This window comes from Anas platyrhynchos, chromosome 3 (genome assembly GCF_047663525.1).
Source record: "Anas platyrhynchos isolate ZD024472 breed Pekin duck chromosome 3, IASCAAS_PekinDuck_T2T, whole genome shotgun sequence".
In the NCBI taxonomy this organism is placed as follows: Eukaryota; Metazoa; Chordata; class Aves; order Anseriformes; family Anatidae; genus Anas; species Anas platyrhynchos.
Window position 1 is genome coordinate 16204760 of NC_092589.1, and position 11595 is coordinate 16216354.

General features: G+C 39.2%; 1 long non-coding RNA gene across 2 annotated transcripts in view; it reads left to right on the forward strand.

Moving 5' to 3' along the window:
- The window catches only part of LOC106014741 (uncharacterized), a 125791-nt gene extending 116714 nt beyond the window's left edge, over positions 1-9077 (forward strand). Inside the window, exons 2-3 of one of the 2 annotated variants that reach the window (XR_005265023.2) lie at positions 8291-8410; positions 8941-9077. This is a non-coding gene — a long non-coding RNA (uncharacterized lncRNA). The remainder of the gene's footprint in view (positions 1-8290; positions 8411-8940) is intronic. The other variant, XR_005265021.2, reaches the window with a different exon arrangement.
- The last annotated feature ends 2518 nt before the right edge of the window (positions 9078-11595 follow it).

The following is an 11595-nucleotide window of genomic DNA, read 5'->3' on the forward strand; positions in this document are numbered from 1 at the left end:
TCTTTAATTAGAATAGGAGGGATTTTGAGTGTTTGTTCTCTTGTGACTTGAGTTAGCATTGGAAAAGAACAGAAGAGCAAGTAGGTAGAAATTAAGGCTGAGAGAAGTGTTTGAAAGGAAAAAATAAATGCCACTTGTGTCTAGACATGGAGAGTACCTACATTTACAGATACCACAGCTGCAGTATTTATACCGTCTCTCATATCACTTCAGAGTAAAGAAAAGAGCCTATTGTCTTTCCTACTTGTGTTTAAAGCTCTTCAGTGCTGGCTGGACTGTTTTGTACCCCTGGGAAAACATTAACCAATTAAGCTTGGGGCTCTGTTAGATTTGGCAACTATATTTCTTACAGTTTTTTATTTTTACCTTCCCAACTGGATGGTTGCTTCAAATGAAGAGACTTTTGTATGCCAGGACAGAAACTTTCCCTGGGGGGGTCTAGTAATTGCTCACATCAAGAAATGTGTTATCCAACACCCCAAAGTAATAGCAAACAGCAGCAACTCCTTAATTGTTTACTTCACATTGTTGGAGTTGTAAATATTCCCTTTTTTTAAGGCAGGTAATAAATAAATTATAACTGCAATATCTCTTTTCCACCCAAAGGTTATGTTTATTCTTGAAGCACACAACAGAAAAAAAAACACAACACATGAATACCATAGTAGTATCTTCCATGGAAACTCAGTACAGGCATGTATGCTGCTCATTAATTACATTAATTATTGATACAAGATAATCCTGAGGGCTAAGGTTTTCAAAATGAGGAGTCTCTGCTTCATATTTCACTGCACACACTGTACAGAATCATAGAATCATAAAATTACTTAGGTTGGAAAAGACCTCCAAGACCATCAAGTCCAACTATTACCTGGTACTGCCAGGGCTACTGCTAAACCATGTCCCTAAGCACCACATCTATATGTCTTTTGAATACCTCCAGGAATGGTGACTCAACTGATTCTTTGAGCAGCCTGTTCCAATGTCCTACAATGCTTTCAGTGAAGAAATTTTTCCTAATATCCAACCTAAACCTCCCATGGTACAACTTGAGGCCATTTCCTCTTGTCCTATCACTTGGTACTTAGGAGAAGAGACTGATCCCCACCATGATACAACCTTCTTTGAAGTAGTTGTCAAGTGAGATAAGGTCTCTCCTGAGCCTTCTTTTCTCTAGGCTAAATAATGCCAGTTCCCTCAACTGCTTCTTGTAAGACCTATTCTCTAGACCCTTCACCAGCTTCATTGCCCTTCTTTAGACACATTCCAGGACCTCCATGCTCTTGGCCTTCTTGGCCACCTGAGCCCACCACTGGCTCATATTCAGCCGACTGTCCACCAATACCTCTAGGTCCCTTTCTGCCAGGAGGCTTTCCAGCCAGTCTTCCCTCAGCCTGTAGCACTGTATTGGGTTGTTGTTCTCCAAGTGAAGTACCCAACATTTAGCTTTGATGAACATACAGTTGGCCTCTTCCCATCTGTCCAGCCTATCCAGATCCTTCTGTAGAGCCTTCATACCCTCAAGCAGATCAACACTTGTGCCCAATTTGGTGTCATCTGCACTTACTGTGGGTGCGCTCAATCCCCTCATCCAGATCATTGATGAAGATACGAAAGAGAAATGGCCCCAATACTGAACCATGAGGGACACCACCTATGACTGGCTTCCAGCTGAATTTAACTCCATTCACCTGGCCACACAGCCACAGTTGCTTGCAGTTTATGCAAGTGCTATAAGAAAGAAAATTTTTATGTATGATTATTTCTTTTTCATCACAAAGACTGCAAAAATTTTCAGTAGCATTAGTAGGCCTGTACTGTTTACAGGCTGCATCCTGTTTGTATCAGTAAGATTTAGGAAAATAAAGTTCTGAACAAGATAGTACAAGGCATAATATAAGAAACTCAAAAGAAAATTAAGTTACTTTAGGTGTCAGTGAAATTAATTGAGGGATTTTGTTCTTAATAGTCTGATCTGAATGCTTTGCTCTGCATAGGAGCACCTGCATGGCCCATTGGCAGATTGGGGTAAGTGTGATATTTGAAATATTAGAAGAATACCTATTGACAGATGGGAAAAATGATGTGGTATCTGAAGTCTTAGAATAATAATGAATTTAAATTAACCTTTTTAGCTTAATATTTGCAGATAATTAATATTGTACACATCACCAGTTGCCACATCTCTGATAAGGGGTGGGAACCTCTTAAGAAAGTCTAATTTGGTTTCTTACAGTTTGCTTTCTATGAAAGGATAGTAGAAATATGTGGCATACAGTGAAATTTTATTTGTGACTAGTGTCTTATATTTGATAGGTGTCAGAGAGAGCACTCTTCTAATCTATCATGAAATTTGGTTTGTTGAATAGCAGTGTAAGCTCCAGGTATTGTCATTTAATTCACAGACAAACAGTCAGCAAATCACTTTCTTTACATTTAGAATCACAGAATATCCTGAGTTGAAAGGGACACAGAAGGATCATCAAGCCCAACTCCTGGCTCCACCCAGAACCACCCAAAAATCAAACTGTGTATCTCAGAGCTTTGTCCAAATGCTTCTGGAGCTGTGACAGGCTCAGTGATGTGGCTCCCTGGAGAGCCTGTCCCAGTGCCTGACCACATCTGGGTGCAGAAACTTTCCCTAACCCCCAGCCTGACCCTCCCCTGTCCCAGCTCCATGCCGTTCCCTCGGGTCCTGTCGCTGTCCCCAGAGAGCAGAGCTCAGCGCCTGCCCCTCTGCTCCCCTCGTGGGGGGAGCTGCAGGCTGCCATGAGGCCTCCCCTCAGCCTGCTCTCTGTGGGCTGAACACACCAAGGGACTTAGCCACTCCTCTACATCTTCCCCTCTAGATCTTCCACCATCTCTATTGCCTTCCTTTGGGCATGCTCTGGTAGTTTTATGTCCTTCTGATATTGTAGTGCCCCTAACTGCACACAGTACTTGAGGTGAGGCCATACCAGCACTGAGAAGAGACAATCCCTCCCCTTGACTGGCTAGCAGCGCTGTGCCTGAGGCACCCCAGCATATGGTTGGCCCTCCTGGCTGCCAGGGCACACTGCTGGCTCATTTTCAGCTTGCTGTCAACCAGAACCCCTGGATCTCTTTCCACAGGGCAGCTCTCCATCCTTATTGTCCCCAGTCTGTATGTATATTCAGGCTTGCCCCATCCCAGGTGAAGAATGTGTAACATGCTTTAGGTAACCCTGCTTGTGCAGGGGGGTGATCTCTGGAGGTCCCTTCCAACCTCAACCATTCTGTGAATCCGCACTTGCTCTTATCATATTGTTGGTGATTGCTCAGCTCTTTAATTTGTCAAGATCTCTCTGTAAGGCCTCTCTATCCTTGAGGGAGCTAACAGCCACTCCCAATTTAATGTCATCTGCAAACTTACTTAGTATGCATTTGAGTCCTGCATCCAGACCATTTATAAAAACATTGAGGGTAACTGGCCCTAAAATGGAGCCCTAGGGAACCCCACTAGTGACTGGCTGCCAGCCTGATATAGCCCCATTTACTATAACCCTTTGAGCACTGTCCATCAGCCTGTTGTTCATCTTTCACGTTATGTACTTGTCTAGCTGTATGATGGACATTTTGTCCAGTACGATACTGTGAGAGACAGCTTCAAATGCTTTGATGAAATCCAAAAAGATCACATCTACTGGCTTCTAAATGGGTCAACTAAATGGGTAACCTTGTCATAAAAGAAAATTAAGTTATTTAAGCAGGATTTTCCTCTCACGAAACCGTATGAGGTACAACCATTTATATATTAGCTGTGAAGTAGGAGGTGTTACTTTGGGAGAGCCTTGGACAGTCAAAGAACTATAGAACAACGGGTCTAGAAGGAACTGTTAAATGATGCAGCACAGTCAGGTGGAATTGTATGCCGTCAAACAAACATGAACCAGAACAAAATCCATGTGGAGTGAGTTATGCTGTAAATATCTCTTTTTAGAATAAGATATTCTTCCCACTTGGCCAAGAATGTTGTTAATGTCTGGGAGCTCTGATATCTTGTCACTTATATTCTGTTATCTGGTCTTCACTTGCTCATGGAGAACCCTGAATATTTGGAATGTACCAACTGTCTTTATGTAAGCATAGGCTTAAAAAATAATTTATGTTATATAGGCATAAGACGGATGCCTACATGCCATTATCACAGACACCTCTGAATCTTCAGTGCTCATCAAAACCCAGACAATGCCTATCACTTTTCCACATCCTGCTGGGGACTTGTAATTGGGTATTCAATCCACACTAACACCTGTGTCCAGCAGCCCCAGAGAAGATTATTCCTCTAAGAAACTTATATGTTGCCATGAGCCATCTTGTCCTTCTTGCTTCCTTGGGAAACATATCTTTTCATAATGGAGGGCCTGTCTTTGTCTTAGGGTTTTCCCTTATACATGTGAGAAGAAAAATATCTATCACTTAAATAGATTAAAATACACTTTGCCTCATGATTAACACATGCCACAAACAACTGAAAGTATTTATCAGGTCTTCAAACAAAATATTTGCTAATGTTCTTAGCTTAAAGAATACCCAAGATATTACTTTGTATTATTTGCATAATGTTTTTTTAATATCCATATTTTATTACTGTAGAAGAGTAGTTGTTAATTACTGAAGCCACCCTTTAGAAGAAGGGACATATTTTGATAAAATAATCCCCAGAGTTAATGAACTTTACAGATTTATTGCTGTGATGCTCAGAGTTATGACAATATGTACTAAGTAGGAAGTATATCTCTGTAGAGAATATAAATTAATTCCTCTTTAGCAAGTGAAGATGAGTTCAAATGCAGGACTTGCTTTGTCTTGACATTTACTGATTTTACTGACAATATGGAATTTTCAGTAGTTAAGAAATACTTTTTTTGTTGTTGTAACTAGTAGTGCACCCCAGGCGATTAAATTAGATAGCAATCATCTTTAGGTCTTTTACTGAAAAAAAGTCTTTTGCTTTAGGTCTTTTACTAAAACTGAAAATTCTCTTATTGAAGATTTTTTTTTTCCTCTTCTGTTGTCTCTGTTGATTCCAAAAGTTCTATGATGAGGCATAAATTAGTGTAGCAATACTTTTCTCACAAAGGCCTCACAAGTGCAGTATAATTTTCTGATGACAGTGCTTTAGGGATTATTCTGAACAAAAATATAGCAGAGAAGCTTCTTGTTTTGGAGGAATCATAGCAAATGAGTACTTAATGGGTAAAGACTGGTAAACAATATCACTAAGCTGGGGAAACTGTCCTAATGGAGCATCCTGCCTTACTGAGTTTGGAGCCTGTGTATTAGACTAGGGTTATTGCTTTTCTGAACTGAGCAAGGTGAAGATGGACTTTCAGAACAAACAGACTCCACTTGTGTAAGAGCTGGGGCTCTTCTTTCTTGTTGCTGGTAGGATAAATGACTCCCCAGGTTCCCAAATTTCCGATGTTTGAGAGATCCAGTCTTGTGGCTCCCTGAGGCTTTATTTCACCTTTTCATGGGTATGTGTTAAGAGAAGCAAATAGACAGAAGGCAACAGATCAAAAATACATCAGTCTTCACATAGGTAGACCAGGAAAATGCTTTGCTTTTCCATATTGGGGTCTTCTTCAGGAATCAGGTCTCTCTGCAAGCACCCTTTCTTTTTAATACCGGTTGTTTTAAATGATGCTCTCTCTTCTGTTTCTAAGGAAGTTCTATTTGTTCTGTCTCCAGCTTCTAGTAAGAAACCTTGCATCAGCAAACCTGTTGGCTAAATTTCCTTCTATTTGAATGTGTACTCATAAAGATTTGCTCATTCTCTGAAGTCCGTGATCTGATACAACCTTTACTAGTAATGAATTGCATATTCATAGAAGCAATTGATAATGTAGATGTTTAATTAAATTAATTAGACATCAAATGTTTTATGTAGCCAAATTTCCAAAATACTCACAAGGCTACAAATGGCTTAAATTGGTACCTGGTTAAAATGCAGGAAGAACATATTACATGTTTTTTTCACATAGAATTAGGACTATTGCTGTTTTGTGAGTTTGATATCTCATGAACATAATCAGTTAAACTATTCTGGGTAAGACAGGTCCACTAGTTCATGTGTTTTTTGAAAACAATCCAACTGCATGTCTGATTTAATTTTATGTGTAGCCAGTCTTTTATTAGATAGATTTTACTTAGCACACCTTCAGACTGAATACTGGGGTTTCAGGATATGACAAGAAAAACATAATAGTGGAGCTAATATTCTATGCCCGTTTCTTTCATTCCTCCCTCCCCAGCTCAACATCAGCTCTCTCTCAAAGCTGGAATTAAAAGAACATTCCGTAAATCTCTAAACACAATATTTTATTAAAATTATAAAAAAAAAAAAATAAAAATCTGTGGATTTCATAGTTGGCTTTGTTTTCAAAAATTGTTCATTAGCAAGTGGCAAAAGTTTTTTTTTTTTTTTTTTTTTTTTTAAGTGAAACGTGAAGGTATTACTAAAAATAATTTTAATTCATGTGATCGCTGTGCCCATCTTTTTTCCTTGACAGGACCATAGACAGCAGAAAAGTAGTATCTGGTTTAAAGGACTTTATGTTTAAGCCTTCATTCAGCAGCCTTTGTTTGGTGGAAGCAGGTTTTGATTTTCTTATATTAGTTGTGAGAATACATAACCTTAAGCAGCTGCTGAGGAAGTAGGAAAGCAAAGCGCACCAGCTCTTTGTAGCTACCTAACAAATGAAAAACAGAAATGTGAGTTGGTGTATAAAATAAACAGCACTTCAGCAACAAAGCCCTGGTGATCAGAAAGCCTTGTTGCCTCTGGAAAGCAGGCTTCAGGTGAGCAGCCCCAGACTGAGATATGTGAAATTGGAGGATACTTATGGTGCCATAAAGAAAAGGAGCAAGCTTGAAAATAATGAGTACAAAAGCTCTTGTACAAAAACCTTAGTGATATAAAAGCAAAATTGTGAATGCATCCTTCTGAGGAAAATAAAACTGATTTCAGTGCTGCATTTGAGAACATAACCCAGTCAGGATATATTGATATTCCACAGCCATTTCTTTTTTTTTTTTTTTTTTTACCTCTCTAATTCTTCTTCAGTTATCATATTTTCTGTTATGTTAGACTGCTGTCTATAAATGATGCTTTTAATTGTCATTTTAATATGAATATTTTTATTCTGAATATCTGGCTCTTGTTTTTCTTCTCATTGGTTTGAGGAAATTGAAGTGCCTTGCTTAGTGAGAAGTTCATTGCAGACTGCTTTTGTATCACAGCTAGGAGTCAGGATGTGGGTTCATTTTCTGAGCACTACAGGGCTGTTTTGTTTCCCTACTTGAAGGAATATTGCAGGCTATGGAGAACAGAAAGGCAACCACAGGCTCAAAGAGGGAAAAAGGCAACCACAGGCTCAAAAGTGGGAAAGATTCAGCAGTAAATGTTATGTTATTGATGATGCAAGAATATTCGGGGACTGATGTAGTTTTAATGTAACAATAAGGCTAATAAAGACTCAGAAGTTGGTTATTTTAAGATCTTGAAACGCAAAATGCCTTAAGCAATGCTACTTTAATTTGCTCTGGTGCGTGCACAGATGTACACATATACACAGAGCAGTAATAAAACTGGACTAACCCTTGTTTCAGTGTCATTTAATCTAGTTCCTGGATATCAGGGGAACACAGAATGAAATCATTTTCTGGCTTCAAAAACAAAGATGGCACTATTCTGTGCTATCAGCAAAAATTAGCAAAACAAAATAATAGCAACAGCAGCAACAACAACAACACAAACTGTTATAAATGACAGCTCCCTGAAGGCAATTCATCAGGGCTAAAAGGAAGCAGAGAAAATACCTTTTTTATTGTAGATAGCAATTAGCACACCTTTTCAGTTTGTTCCAGTTTAGGAGGATGTAGGCTGTTTGCCATGCGTGAGAGAAAAAAGGTTCATTACCTCTGTCCTGAAATTCTGGCTGAATATTATTTATTTTTATTTTATTTTTATTTTTTGATATACAGCTTTCTAGGCATTTCAAATACTTTTCCTGAAGGCTTGGAAAACAGGGTGACACCTCAAATAATGCACATCTAATATCATACTTCAGAAAGACTTTTTCTTTACTGTTTAGGATCACTATACGTTTATGGGATCTTCTAGTAATATTACATCGGGAAGACTTTCTAGTGATATTACATCGGGAAGACTGATTTCATGCATCTCTGGCATTTTGCTCTTATTGTCTTTAGCTGCTGCTGGTTGCAAATGTTCAATTTTCAATGAAAATATTTTTAATATCTGCAGGAATGGATGCAATGTGAAGCTGAAAATCTGTTTCTCTTCAGAGATTGTGCTCCAAAAGCTCCCTGAATCAAGCAGAAAATGTCAGTTGACTCTATGCATTTATTTTAGTCTTGTTCAAAGGTGATTTCCTTGTACTGGTACTTTCTGTGGGTTTGTATTACAGTATCAGTGAAGCAATACAGGCTGAGTGTAAGCTGAAGGAAAGTGAGTTTGCAGAAGTGTATTTTTGATGCATGTTGCAGTGTGTGAGCTATCAGCTCTAGACATGGTGTGGCACTCCGTGTAGATCATTTAGGCTTGCTGGGTACAGGTGAAGTGCTGCTAGAATCCACAGCACTGTTCCTAGGTATAAGGGGCAAGGGGGTATTTTTGAGATTTTATTCAGTAACAGAAAGATTGTACCAACTCAAGTGGTAGAAAGGACATTATGCATTCTTGATACATTTTGAGACATTTCTTACTGAAAACTTGTACTCAAATTAATGAGAAAAGTGAGATATGAAAATTTGACATGGATAGAGAGATATCATGGACCAGTGTAGTGAGGAGGGATAAATCTATCAAAAAATAAAGTGCAAATGCAACCTGGTTTAGATTTTTTAAATTATCATTCTTTCTTATTTATTTATTTATTTATTTTTACTGTGCAGGTGAGAAACTGGAGAAGAGACAGACCAGATATTACATAGCTGTTTGGGAGGTCTGTGAAGATGCTGAGCATACTGGGTAAAAGTATTGTATTATGGAAAGCATTGGACAAAACTCAATTAAAAAGGTCACGTGTGCATTTTCAAGCTCTTTCTCCTGTTCAAACAACAGCTATGCAAATAGAACAGGCACATGAATTTAAAATCTGCCTATGCCGCCTATTTTCTTTGCTCCTATCCTTTTAAGTGCCTATAAATAATAATACAAACTAAGGCATTATGGTCCGATGCTGTATCTGGAGCACGCTTCAAATAATGAAGTTTTTGGAGAAGCTCCTACTGTTATTAGAGATAGCTTTGTAGTTTGGTCAGTATTCATTCTGGTAGATTGCATGTGAGCCACAATCATAGTCAATGATGGACTTTTTACAGTTCTATAGTTAAAAGGCTATCTTTTCATGTTGACTATTTTTAAATTCACGATCAGGTTAGAGGTCCTAGTCTTAGTTCAGAAAATGACATTCTTTACAGAACTGGGCAAATAATTTTAATATAAATTAGGTAAGGCAAGCTTATTAATCATTTAAGACTGTCAGAATTTGAACTTATTTTGGAATATATTGAGTTTAACTTTAGGAAAACAGCTTTATTATGTTGTAGGTTGACTAAGCCTAAAACACTATCTTGAGTTAACAACCCAGAGAGTAATGCATATAGGGCTTGCAAAGGCTCATAAACTCCTCAGCTAATTTAGCAGGAGGCTCTATCTTCCAACCTTATTAACAATAAAATATTTTAAATAAACTCCAACAAAATGATTGCGGGGTTTCTTCTACTACCTTATGGCTGTTGTCACACTGCAACTATTAAAGTAATGTTATTTTAATGGGAATATATATGTACACACATAGCAGTCAGATGCTTTATTGTACAAGCACAATTATACATGCCTTTCGGTACAGAGGTCACAATTACTGAGGCAGTATTTGCCAGCTGTTGCACACAGCATTATCTGTGAAACTGCATGTTTGCCCAGCAATCAGAACTGGCTAAAATGCAAAAGTAAAGGTGCTTGTACATAAGGTGAACACATCCATTGTTATTATGAGCAGTAGAGTTACTGCAGTTGCAGTCTTACTAACAGAGAGGGGAAGGATAGATGCCTGCCTGTTTCTAGGAGCTCCTGTCTGCCAGTTTAGCACCAGCACTTCTGTGGTGATTGAATGTGATACCCCACTTTAAAATCAAATCAGAACAACAGGAAGCAACTTCTGCAGGTGCCTTACTACATGTAGATAACTACCTTAGAATAGAAGCATGACTTCTGGGTAGCTACTTTTAAATTCAACCCCACCTGTAAGAAATGTACAGGCATGACAGGGATGTTCTAGATGAGGTGTAAAAAGCAATGAGAATCCCCGCCCTTGGTTCACTGACTGTGCTGGTGTTAATGCGGCCAGGATGCTCTTGGCTTTCATTGATGCCAGGCCTGAGCTGGCACACCCTCGTCTCCATGTCCACCAGGACATAATGGCTGGTTTCCACAGAGCTGTAGCCTGAGTCATTGCCAGGGCTTCTTCCCTTCCAGGAGTGGGACTTGGTCTTGGTCCTTGATGAATTTCACAAGGTTCCTGTTAGGCTTTTCCTCTAGCCTCTGCAGGTGCCTCTGAATGGAGGCCCTGCCCTTCAGTGGATCGACTGCTCCCCCCAGCACTGCCCCAATTTGGTGTCATGTACAAGCTTGATGAGAGTAGCCCCCGTGGCTTCCTTCAGGTCATTGATGAAGATGTGAAGGACAGAAGCCAGGACAGGCCCCGAGTGTATTCTGCTTGCTACCTCCAGGTAGAGCATGACCCACCAAGAGCTGCCCTCTCAGCCTGCCCACCCCACTGGTTTTCCATCCATGTAGCTGTCTATGCATCCAGCATAATGCAATGTATAAACTTAAAAAACTTAAACATGTTGCTGCTTTGGGGGAGAGCGTCAAAAGCTGTGCTGAAGTTGAGGTCAGTGCCATCCATTGCTCTCTCTGTCCATACAATCAATTCATTTTACACTAGGAGGCACTCAGGTCACACATGACTTACTCCTGGTAAATCTGCACTGCCTCTTCTCAGTGCCTTGTCCTTCATGTGCCCAGGAATGTGTTCCAAAAGCACTTGATTCACTAACCCTCTTTATTTTTATTTACTTCAGTTTACTTACGTTAGGTACAGTTTTTTAAGTCAATCTATTGGTACTGAACTTAGTGCACGTATCAAGACAGCCAAGGGTTCTTTGTATTCTTATCAGTCACTGGAACCAAACATATTCCTTCATAAAACTGAAATCAAGTCTTTTGTTGGATGCTGTGAACATGATTTGGCTTAGCAGATGATGACACTTTTATTTTCAAATTCCATTGAAGGGTTAAAGTGATTTCTGATGCATTTCACTTGGAAATCGGGCAGTTCTGCTCAGCAATAAAAATCATTACTTTCAAAGTCTCAGATTTATTGATACCATGTTCCCTGGGGTACTCTTTCACCTGACATTTCACACTGTCATTGTGCAAATCAAATCAATCTGCATGTATTACTCAAAAAACAGTATTTTTTTGACTTTCTGTACGCCGTGGTGCTCACCTGTATGTTTATATTATACATCACATATATTATA